We start from the raw sequence: 12,991 nt of genomic DNA, 5'->3' as shown, positions 1-12,991 counted from the left end.
ATTCAGTTGCAGGTACAGCTGAAGGGATTTAGCGCTCGGTACAATGACCGCATTAGTAGATCATATCAGCATCCTGAAATCATATCTCATGAGCACGAGTCAAGTAGTGAAAGATAGCCGGCCGGATATATATAAATCGTACAAAAGCTACAACCACAACGTGATAAATAACACTAAATAAAACTGAAGCAAATAAAGGCAAACAGAAGAACTAACCTTGAAGGAGAGAGAGAAAACAATACACATAAACGTAATTAAAAAAAATTCATATAACATCCCTAAATGACGGGTACAAATTACTAAATAACGTGGGTGGACAAAAATGCTGGAGAAACTCAGTGGGTGAGAAAAAAATGCTGGAGAAACTCAGTGGGTGAGAAAAAAATGCTGGAGAAACTCAGTGGGTGAGAAAAAAATGCTGGAGAAACTCAGTGGGTAAGACGAAAATGCAGGAGAAGCTCAGCGGGTGACACAAAAATGCTGGAGAAACTCAGCGGGTGAGATGCTGCCTCACCCGCTGAGTTTCTCCAGCATTTGTGTCTCACCCGCTGAGTTTCTGCAGCATTTTTGTCGATGCTGCCTCACCTGCTGAGTTTCTCCAGCATTTTTGTCTACCTTCGATTGTTCCAGCATCTGCAGTTCCTTCTTAAAAATAACGTGGGTGAATGACTGTACCTGCACACCAGGAAGAAGCCCGTGCTCGCGGTCCGGATCCCTTAATGACAGTGAGTTTTAAGAAATTCTCCCATGAATTTTATTCAAAGGAACGCAGCGTCATTAATACTTGGTCAAAACACAATTATATTTACTGAGGAATGCAGATAGATGTATTGGTGACACATTGTATAACTACTGGCTGTTAACAAATGCTAACATGGCAGTCAACAAATCGTTTTCGTTTCAGTTGAATCAAGTGATAAACTACTCCAATCTTTCTGCAGTACTCATTATACTCTAGCTTTTTAAAAATGTAAAATTCCAAGGCGATTTTGTTGCAACATGGCCGGTGCAGCGGTCGTCATTTAAAAATAAATCCGTATTTAACAACGCAAATTCGAATTTCCATATTCGTATAGCATTTCCATACGAAATACGGAAAATCCGTACTACTTGCCAGCTATGGCAATAGAAGAACATAACCTGAAATCCTAATGTTAGTAATGATCTGACATAATCATTTTCCATTAAAAGTAATATAGAACATTTATAATAATCTAAAACCAGTTTTTTAATTCAATATTTTGAAGCAATTTTTGAAATTGTAACATTTATTTACCAAAAGGAATAACGAGTAAGAGTAAGCCATTTGACCCCCTTCCATCATTCACCAGCATTATTTTATTACATTATCCCATTATTCCTCAACCCCATTATGTCCAGAAATTTATCAATGTCTGTTTTGAATGAACACAGCGACTCCAGGGTAAAGATTTCTATTTTCTGAAGAAATTTCTTCTCGTCTCAGTCCTAAATGGTGTAGGATTTATTCTGTGTCTGTGCTTCCTCATCCTTGACTCCTCCATCTGGGGAAACATCCTTCCTAGCTTTAAGGAGATTACCTCTTATCCCACTCACACACAACAAACCGACCATCCCTGGAACCAGGCTGGCAAATCTTTACTCCATAACAAATGCATCATCTCTTTGATTGGAAAATCAGAACAGCATAGTGTAATCCAGATATTGTTTCACCAAGGCCCTATATAAGGCAATAAAACCAAGGACGTCTTGTATTCAAATTCTCTCAAAAGGCAAGCTGATGTATCATTTACCTTCCGAATCACTTGCTGCACCCTGCAAGTTGGTCTTCAGTGACCTGCGTAGTAGCACACCTGGGTCTCTTTGAAAATAAAAGACCAATTTCTCGCCATTTAATAAGTATTCTACTTTGCCGTTATATGCACCAAAGTGGATGACCTCAGATTTTTCACAATATATTCTATCTGCTATGCCCCACTCACTCAGCCTGTCGATTTCCCTGGAAGCCTGTTTACATCTTCTCTGTATAGCAATAATAACCTAGTTTAATTTAGTCAGCAAACTTACCCATTTGGTATCCTTGAACAAATGGTTGCTACTGATTGTGAATGGCTGCAGATCCCTGTGATCTGCAGCAATGGCTGTGATCTGCAGCCACCCTGTTGTCACAGCATGCCAACCTTAAGGCTCAGTTTATTCCCACTCCTTTACTTTCAGTCTGATAACCAATTCTCAATCTGCATTACTATGTTACGCACAATTTATTGACCAACCTCCTCTGTGGATTTTTCCTATACCATTATTATTATCAACAATAATTAGGGCAATAATATGCTAAGTAGGAGATTTTTTTGGGACAACAGATGAAGTATATTGGGAAATAAAATTAAGTTATATTACTTGGCACAAAGAATAAATATTTTATTTCTTAAAACAGTGAGCAAGTATTAAATGGTGTTTAAAGAGACATCATATATGAAGTACATGGTTAGAATTTAGATACAGTATACAATTATTTTGGCAGTTAATGCAAGGAGATTGGGCCACAAGATTAAGGAACATTTGCTTTATTTATACAGGACGTTAGATAGAGCAATGTACAGAATTTTGTGCTCATTAAGCAAGGAAGGATATAGTTGCATTGGAGAGTGAAAATTTGATTTTTGAGAGGGTGTTATGTACGAAGACTGAGTAGATTAAGCTGAAGAGAAAAAAAATTACGTACTTGGTCATATTTAGCCACCAATCAAATTTGTAAAAATTCCAGTTGTTTCTGAATGCCTCCAACATTTTGAGAAATAAATGCACAAATTCCAAGTTGAATGAAACTGTATTACAATTGTACTGAGATGAATTCTTCAACAATGCTTTCATTCATCATTCTCTATAAATTGCTCATGAAAGCTTAAGATCTTCCCATATATTTAGTCTTCCAGGCTTCTCTTGGTTATTCATTATGTCATGACAAAGAGTTTGTTACAAACAAGTCCATACCAAAAATAAACTGGTATCGATAGTGCACCAGATGCACAACTGTTTGTCATCAAGGATCATCTTGGCCCAACTACCCATTTCCAATCTCCAAGGCATCTTACACCTCACTGCATTAACCAAGTTTAGTAAAATGGGCATTAATATTACGCCTCCTGCAATTCCAGCAGATGCTAAACTGCAGTCACCTGAATGTACAGTGGAATGAACAAGCCACACATCAGTAAAGGAAAAGTTAAAACCTCAACATGAGAATTTTTTTTTTAATCACACCAATCATAATAGAATATTCATAGAATTAGTATCGTATTTATAAATGAAGGAGTGTGAGGACCCTTGTGAGAACTAACTGGGGCAAAGAGCTTCTGGATACTTCAAAGCACAATGAAGAATTTGTATGCAATTACGACAACAATTTTAGAGAACTGCGATAGCCCAAAGTTGAGAGAAACTGCTATTTAAGTTGTTTCCATGGAGTTATTCAAGATCTAGACTAAATAGTTCACAAGTTTCCTGCACTTACTGCAATGTGCCAGGAACCAAGTTAGATCCACAGGATCTTGTGCACCCAGCCAAGACGGATGAGATTGTTGTTAAACTAAAGCAACCGCAAAAGACTTTTTAGGGATTATATTGCACGTATAAACAATTGTTCTGCTTGAGATGCTGTTATATTTACACATTGGGCTCTTCGGAACCATGCCAGACCCAACAGAACATACTTATCAGTCCCATAATTTCAGTCACTGGCTCTATAACATTCTTTCTCATACGTAGAGTGAGAACAGCTTCACTTTGATTTTTCTATCACTTGCAAAAACTCTACATGGAGAGAATCCATACCAAACCTGGATCGCTGAATCCGTGAAGCTTAGGTACAAAGGTACAAACTTCTGCGCCATTGTGATACATACTCTTTCCACATTCCCCGCCACCACAGTTCAATGAAGTGAGTAGTGTTTTAGGAGTTTTTCTGGGCGCCTGGTTTCCAGGTATAAAAAAATAAATCTTTCATAATGTACAAGTTCAGTCTAAATATTGAACTACTAGAGTAGACTAGCATGTTACCTCAAAAAATACTTCAAATAAATGTGTCAAGATGATTACATTTCACTTGTCACATTATAAATAAGAATGTTAGGATGCTTGATTTTTAGCACAAGACATTGGGGGAAAACAAAGATGTCATTTACAAATAAACATTATCCTCCATGATAAATGCACCATCACCACTAAACCCTTCCTCATCTGCCAGTTAAATGTGTCCATTATGAAATCAAATATTGAAGCACAGCAGAGGGTAATAACCAAGATAAGTAGCTACGACAGCAGAATGGTATTGAGGTTACCTCTAAGTCATTGCAAAAAACATCTTGGGTGCAAGAGCAAAATAGGCTGGATGCTGGAAACATAGATTATTATATGGACATATTATATGGAAACATAGATTATTATGAAGACAGGTTATTATATGGACAACCCAAAATGGAATGATTAACTTGGGGATAGTGGTAAAACCTTTAATGTCACTGTGAGGTGAAAACCATTGATTAATGGAAAAATCCAATACAATTAAGTGGACATGACACCAACACTAATTAGGTACAGTGAATGGTGTGCATTAATGCATATTACAAAGCAAAACACACAAAAAAACAAATGCAACTGGTCAACTACAATTTAAATATAATTTTATTTAGAATAAGGCAATACATGAATCAAACTGTCATTATTTTGCTTTGTGCATACTGTAGTTTACAATACAGTTTCAAGTTTTAACAAAAGGTCATATTTTAAATACAATCTCCCTAAAACATTGTTCATTATGACTAAACTAAAACTGTTACACAATTAAACAATGAAAATTAGTCTTATTTGTCTGTCATCTGTATTAAATAACTTTGTGAAATTGTTCAAAGATTTCTTATTTACTTTTACTTCCCTAAAATTTCTTACCATCACCCAATTATAATTTTTTTAACTAATTTATTTTGAATATAAGAATGCAATAACTATAAATTGTTCTCATACCAAAATCAGATTGCCCCACTACAATTATTTGCATATTATGCACCTAACCTAATGCATCAAGTTTGCTGATGACACTGTAGTGGTGGGCCTGATCTCAGACAACGATGAGAAGGCCTACCGGGAGGAGGTGGCTAATCTGGCACTCTGGTGTCAGGACAACAGCCTCCTCTTGAACATCAAAAAAACTAAGGAGCTGATCGTGGACTTTAGGAGGGCATATCATCCGAGGACGTACACACCATTGAGGATAAATGGGGATACTGTGGAGAGGGTGAGCTGTTTTAAATACCTGGGAGTCCACATCTCTGAGGATATGACATGGACATCACACGCCGCAGCACTCGTGAGTAAGGCAAGGCAGCGCCTTTACAACCTTAGGCAATTGAGGAAATTCAGAGTGTCTCCGAGGATCCTCCAGTGCTTCTACTCAGCGGCTGTGGAAAGCATCTTGTCCGGAAATATTACAATCTGGTTTGGGAATTGCTCTGCCCAGGACAAGAAGGCTCTGCAGAGAGTGGTGCGTTCGGCCGAACGCACTATGGGAACTTCACTCGCCTTCTGCAGGAACTATACATCAGGAGGTGCAACTCCAGAGCCAATAAGATCATGGGAGACCCCTTCCACCCCTGCAACGGACTGTTCCAGCTACTACGTTCAGGCAAACGCCTCCGTTGCCATGCTGTGAGAACGGAGAGGTTGAGAAGGAGTTTCTTCCCAGAGGCCATTAGGACTGTAAACTCCTATCTCACCAGGGACTAACTTTACTGTACCACTCTACTGCTTTTTTTTTAATTGCTGTTTTTTTCCCTTTTTCCTTCCGCCCACAATATTTAATATGTAAAAGAATATGTGATTCTGTTCCATTCTGTTTGTAGTTTGTTTGGTTGTTTGTTGTTTGTCTTTTTGCACAAAGTCTACGAGCATTGCCACTTTTCATTTCACTGCACATCTCGTATGTGTATGTGACGAATAAACTTGACTTGACTTGACTAACCAACTGCATACAATAGATTTTTTATTTGATATCAATGCTGCAAAGTCATGCTTGGCATCCAATCATCTTTGATTAGAAAGTGCCACAAAATTCATGTTTTTTTTCCTCAGACCCTTGCCTGTTATTTTTCAATTTTGCATTGTTATTAGGTGATTAGACAGCAGTGCTGACGTTGTAATTTCTTAAGCGTACACCAAATCAGAACGCCAGCCATGTAATGCTCAGCAGAACACAAGTATATAGAAACATACAAAATGGGTGTAGGAGGAAGCCATTTGGCCCTTCGAGCCAGCACCACCATTCATTGTGATCATGGCTAATCATCCACAATCGGTAACCCGTGCCTGCATTCTCCCATATCCTTTGATTCCGCTAGCCCCTAGAGCTCGATCTAACTTTTAAATTAATCCGGTGAATTGGCTTCTACTGCCTTCTGTGGCAGAGAATTCCACAAATCCACAATTCTCTGGGTGAAAACGTTTTTTCTCATCTCAGTTTTAAATGGCCTCCCCTTTATTCTTAGACTGTGGCCCCTGGTTCTGGACTCCCCCAACATTGGGATTTTTTTTCCTGCATCGAGTTTGTCCAGTCCTTTTATAATTGTATATGTAGGACGTGTAGCAGGCAACCAGGACCCACAAGTCTCCACATCATTTCATATGATCACGTCTTGTTCATATTGGCGTCAACTCCTCTGTGCCAGTTCTCCATAGCATTTAATTACTCAATCTTTAAAATATTTATTCATTGCCATCTGATATATATCAAATGATCTGGCCTCCATCACCCTCGAAGGCAGAAAGTTCCAAAGATTTACCACCCAAACAGATCTTTTCAAAAGCAGATGGATATTTACAGCAACAAACTTGAGGTAAAATTAAAAAAAAATCTTATGTGGGGATAATTCTTCTGTAAATGATGCTGCAAGTTCTGCAGAGCACCCGAATATTCTGCCGTTTCTTCAGCTGATACAAGCTCAAGATACAAGTGCAATTGAATACTCACCACTTGCCTGGATGCATGTAGCTTCAAACCAAATTAAAGACCAAGAGGTTTACTCGATTATTTAGACAATAGATCTATCATTCATCGCCTCCATCAGCAGTTTTATTGTAGCAGCCTTACAATTAAAACACAAACTACTTATGCTATAACTGCAAGATAAACACTCAACTAAGAAAACCAAGCCCATGATAAAAGTATTATCTAACTAAATACACCAACTTACAATAAATGAGCATATGCAATAAAAAACAGCTACCCACATATTAATTAGCTCTTTAAATCAAACTGATCCTGTAGGTTCAAGTATATCAAGTGGACACCTCCCTTCATTGGTGTTTCGTTGAGTTACGCCAACGACATCTCGGGAAGGCTCAGCAGTTGGTGCTGGCGTCCCAGAACCACCCCCCCCCCCCCCTCAATACCTGCTCTCACCACCTATGCTACCCGTATCTACTAAATAAAGGAAGCTGCAGCCATTTAGCTCCGTCTAATAAATGCTAACCAGCATCCTATCTTCCACTAATCCTAGCCCATAATTAAGCTTGTAACATCACAAATATTACCCTTGCACAACACCGGGATACACTTGCACAGACTACAATTACAAAGAAACACACATACTGCATGCCCCCAACTGACACTATTTCTTCTCCACCAAATCCACCTACTGCCTTGCTCTGCTGCCTCTGACATTTGCTTTACAGCACAACGCAAACTCTGTCTGCGAATTCCTAGCTCTCCAAATAGCGAGGTGGTGGATCTCGCTATGAAACCTCTACAACCCACCTCTACTGGACATACTCTTGCTCTCCATCCTCGCTGCTCAACTTCTGCTGCCAACTCTACATATCTCAGCCTTTTCCTTTCATAAGCCTCATCCACTTAGTTCCCCCAAGGCACCGTCAGTTCTATAAAATACACTATCCGCTGACTAACTGACCAGAACACTATATCAGGCCTCAAACTAGTATATTTCCTGCGGAACTACACGCTTTCCTCCTAAATCTACTCGCATCTCCCAATCATTGGCTCCCCGTAACTAGCTTGACTCGTACCTATCTGCAAACTTCCCTCCTCCACCTTTCTCTCCCTCACTGACAAAATGAATCGCTACTCCTAGCCCTGATGCCCACTGAATTGTCCATTGTTTGAGGTTCTGCGGTGATGGCAGCACATCATAAATAGCCTTTATAAGGAAACTTACATGACCCACCTCCATGCACCTCAGCTCCCTCCAGCTAAACCTCCTCTTTTCTACTTCCCCAGTTTATCCACTGTCCCTGCTTAACTTGAGCTACTGCCCATACACACCTCACGGCTTCCTCTTGACAACGTACCTGCTCTACAACAAATTTCCTCCTCTCTGTGGAACCTGCCTTACTCCACACTGGTTTCCCTGTGCTGAGCCCTAAGCCTCCTTTCCCTTGCTGCACCCTACCAACAATGTGTCTGCCTCAGAGCTGCTTGTGCTTCTTCTACTGCCTGCTTTAAGTTCCACTTCCTCCCTCTAGTTACACTTGGCAGCAGATTACTAAGTAAGGTATCCTTACTCCCTGATAATTGCACCTCACCTTAGCACACTTAAACTCCTCTGTTAGGCTAGATAATGGTTATTGGAGAATACTTTTCCCATATAAAGCCACAAAACTAAGACTACTAACCATTTCCTAATATATGACTAACTAATCTCTCTAACCTTTCCACCATAGAAATTGGCACCTCACATACTGTCCACATCAACCTTGGGAATAACCCAAACTGCAAACACCACAACTTCAACGTGCCTGACTACCCTATCCTTTCTAAAGGGCCTGTCCCACATGGCCATCATTTGTGCGTCACGCAGATGGCGCGCAAAGATTTTGTACATCACAAAATCCTGCGACTTTGTAGTAGAGAAAGGTCGTAGTAGGTCGTGATGGTAGTCGTAGATAGTCGTAGGTAGTCGACTGTAGGTCGGTAACTGGCCCGAGAAAAAAAATGCAAACATGACATAATTTTATCATGTGATAATTTTCCACTCGTAGCTAGCCGTAGTTGGTCTTAGGTGTGGAAGACTGAGGTCGAAGGGGGTTGTAGACATAGTCGTAGGAGGTCTTTTACTTCGGCGAGTCGACACGACCTTGACATTTTTTTCAACTCGTCTAGGGTCTTCTAAACTCGTAGATTAGGTCGTCCATGTGGGACAGGCCCTTTACTAGGCTTAATCTTCAATCTAGACCATTTAAGATTATAATTTAACTTCTCTAATATCCTTCTTGTACAAGCTACTGTTGGGGTCACCAAGGTCATATCATCCATATAGGCCCTGATTGGAGGGAGGCGCAGTCCGTCCTGCCGTCTCTCCCCGCCGCAACCCACCGTGATGCTCTAATCACCTGCTCCATCATCGCCATTGTAAACACCGTACATAATGCCCATCTCTAGTCTCTGCCATGCTGTCATAAAGTCTGCTGCACTAAAATACATTCGGACATCTTGGGAATATGCTTTCACTAAATTTACTATTGATCCTGGAACTCGAAATAAATCAAAAAACATTCCAAATAAGACTATGTGGCACAGATCCAAATGCATTTGCCAGGTCCAAAAACACTACATACTCTCGAGCTTGGCTGCCTGAATTAATTAATTAATTGATCAGTTAGTTCGTTGGCCAAGTATTCACATACAAGGAATTTGCCTCGTTGCTCCGCCCACAAGTGACATGAAATATAGTGACAGTCAGGAATGACACATAAAACATTAATAATAAAACATTATTGATTAAACATGTGAATTAAATAAAATACCAGAACAAAAGGAGGCTACATATTTTTGGTTATTGAGTGGAGCTACTACTCATGAAAAAAAGCAGTTTTTATGTCTGGCTGCGGGAGCTTTGACAGTCCGGAGTCGCCTTCCAGAGGGAAGTGATTCAAAGAGTTTGTGGCTAGGGTGAGAGGGGTCAGAGATGATCTTACCCGCTCGCTTCCTAGCTCTTGCAGTGTACAGTTCGTCAATGGAGGGAAGGTTGCAGCCAATAACCTTCTCAGCTGATCGAACGATTCGCTGCAGCCTCTGGATGTCATGCTTGGTGGCTGAGCCAAGCCAGATCATGATGGAGAAGATAAGAACAGACTCTACGATGGCCGTTTAGAATTTGACCATCATTGCCTGTGGCAGATTGTGCTTCCTCAGCTGCCGCAGGAAGTACATCCTCTGTTGTGCCTTTCTGACTGCGGTGTCCATGGTGGCCACCCATTTAAGGTCCTTGGAGATGATGGTTCCCAGGAACTTAAAATACTCCACAGTCTGGTGCCATAGTACACTAATGTGTTCTAAGCAACCTGGGAAACCTAGGATTCCTGCTTTCTGCACTGTGGTATCTATTAACCTATTCCTTTCTAAATAACTTGCCAGCCTGGGTGCTACGATGCTAAAGAAAATCTTGCCTTCTACATTTCGGAGACATATAGGCCTAATCTGACTTAACTCTGAAGACTCTTTCTCCTTGGGAATGAAAATTCCCCCTGCTCTACGCCAAACCCTTGGTATGCCCTGCTTCTCCCAAACTATATGCAAGAGCCTCCACAAGAATCAAAGCACATCAGGTGCATTTTTATACAGCATACCCGGTAAGGAACTCCATTCGGCCCTGAGGCCGAAGAAGCCTTATTACGACTTCCACTTCCTCCCACTTTGGTGGTAAAACATCTAACTTACAGTGCCATCCATAATGTTTGGGACAAAGACCCATCATTTATTTATTTGCCTCTGTACTTCACAATTTGAGATTTGTAATAGAAAAAAATCACATGTGGTTAAAGTGCACATTGTCAGATTTTATTGGGTATTTTTACACATTTTGGTTTCACCATATAGAAATTACAGCAGTGTTTATACATAGTCCCCCTATTTCAGGGCACCATAATGTTTGGGGCACATGGCTTCACAGGTGTTTGTAGTTGCTCAGGCCTGTTAGAGACTTCAGCCAAACCTTAGGCTTACCAAAATCAACTGTTTGGAACATAATTAATAAGAGCGCAATGTTGAGCTTACTAATCGCAAAGGGACTGGCAGGCCAAGGAAGATCTCCACAGCTGATGACAGAAGAATTCTCTCTATATTAAAGAAAAATCCCCAAACAGAGGAGCCAGCCAATCAGTGCGGCGATAGTGCGCTGGAAGGGGCGTCGCTGTCCCAGCCTGGGCGTCGCCATCCTGGGTGACTGACAGGAGAGGAGACCAATCTCCTGACAGGAGAGGAGACCAATCTCCTGACAGGAGAGGAGACCAATCTGCGCACGTGCGTTTTTTAAGATTTTTTAACCTCGCTAACTTCTACAATATACCACCGATCAAAACGAAACTTGCAATCGCAGCACAGGGAAACTTGTTGCACTCGCAGCACAGCACAGAACAGTGAGTGAGCTGGCGGAAAAATCGCATACCGTTTTTGCGCAAATAGAAAAACCACGCAAACTAGAAGAGCACAAGATCATATGTATAATTAGCCCATGGCGATCTTTCTGCATCAATTAACTATTTTACTGCTCTACAAACTTGCTGAATTCTTCTATGCTTCATATTTACAGTTACACAATTGCATAGAAGATATCTTGATTCAGTTGTGCTGCAAAAATTACTCATGTACCAGTTATTCATTGCGTACCGCTCAGCATCACTAAACCTAGTAATGAATGGTTAACTGCTGAGTCAATGAACGTTTCAAAAACATAAGCAAATTTCAGAACTATATAAATAGCTATAAACTATGGACAGACTATATTTCAATGCACATTTCGGGAGACAAAAATGCAATAAAAATATTTTCATCTGGTGAAAATCTCTCACAATCATAATTCCCAGTTTGTGCATTATGAGGAGCATTATGAGAATCTGTTGGGATAATGCCCAAATAAATTTGAAGTTTGATTCAGAATTACACGACTGATGGATCTGATGGACCTATTCTGGTCTCCAAAGGCTCTCACGTTCAATATCCTAAACTGTACCCAACCACAGTTTTAAATTGCTTCAAGTACTGAAAGGATACATTTTAAACTTCATTTATCATACTTATTGTACAAAATAAAACTTTACTATTAAATTTCACTTTTTAGATGCATTTGATCTCCCCAAACTATGCCCATTAGGGCAGCTACCAAAATTTCATATACTGAAAGTAATCATTCGGAACATGGAGATGCCATCAACATATTTCGAGGCTATGTTTAGCAGGTCTTATGTTAAAAATGAACACAATGAACTTTAATTGCCTTTTTCTTACCTGATGATTTGCTTCCCAATGCAGCCTGCAAAAACCTGTTGGAGAAAGTATACACTGAGGAACAGAGTAGACATTCCATTCACAACAGGGCGAGAACTGCACTGTAAATCAAGCAGAAAGCTTGATCCCATCTCAAAAGCAGCAACTGTCTTGTTGACAAATTTATGGTATTATCCAGCCAGTAAGAATTTATACATGCAAGTGAGTGTCACCAGTATCTTTACGAATTAAGATTCAAATTTACTATGATCCATCTTCGAAATGTATTTTTAATCCAAGTTTGCAGCTAGTTCAGCTGAATGAGTTATTATGGTAGCTGCAACTGTAATTCTTATCATCTTTTTATGGTGCTTTTGTCTCGGATAAATGGATATATAGCTCATTCTGATACACTTTAATTTTCAATTAAGTTTTTGATTTCAAAACTGCAAAATAAAATTACGATTTTTAAAAATGTTCTACCCAGAAAGTTGTTGACTGTTTCACACTACACATTTCTGCCTTCAAGATATTAGTTAATGGGGGCACGAGAACAAACCCACTAAAACCATTTTTCTCCTGTGTTTCAACTCTTTCTGGTGAAGATCAACTATAGAGAAGTAAAAGAGAAGATTCCATTATTGGTTTTGTGGAAATAAGGCTGTGTAACTTTGTACCTTGCATAAATAGCTTTCTCGATCTTTACTTAAACCCACCCAATCCCTCAAACACAGACACGGG

The 12,991-nt window shown here is 39.9% G+C and overlaps 1 protein-coding gene across 5 annotated transcripts in view; it reads right to left on the bottom strand.

Annotated features, from left to right (window-relative positions):
- Nucleotides 1-12,991, bottom strand: part of ankrd11 (ankyrin repeat domain 11) — a 166,189-nt gene that overhangs the window by 43,376 nt on the left and 109,822 nt on the right. The window contains exon 2 of one of the 5 annotated variants that reach the window (XM_033035673.1): nt 12,272-12,306. The exons of the other annotated variants lie outside the window; for them this stretch is intronic. The gene's annotated coding sequence lies outside the window, so the exon portion shown is untranslated. The remainder of the gene's footprint in view (nt 1-12,271; nt 12,307-12,991) is intronic. 5 annotated transcript variants of the gene reach the window in all.

Source organism: Amblyraja radiata, chromosome 17 (assembly GCF_010909765.2).
Source record: "Amblyraja radiata isolate CabotCenter1 chromosome 17, sAmbRad1.1.pri, whole genome shotgun sequence".
In the NCBI taxonomy this organism is placed as follows: domain Eukaryota; kingdom Metazoa; phylum Chordata; class Chondrichthyes; order Rajiformes; family Rajidae; genus Amblyraja; species Amblyraja radiata.
The sequence above is the reverse complement of the archived record's forward strand: the minus strand, read 5'-3'. Positions and strand labels throughout refer to the sequence as shown.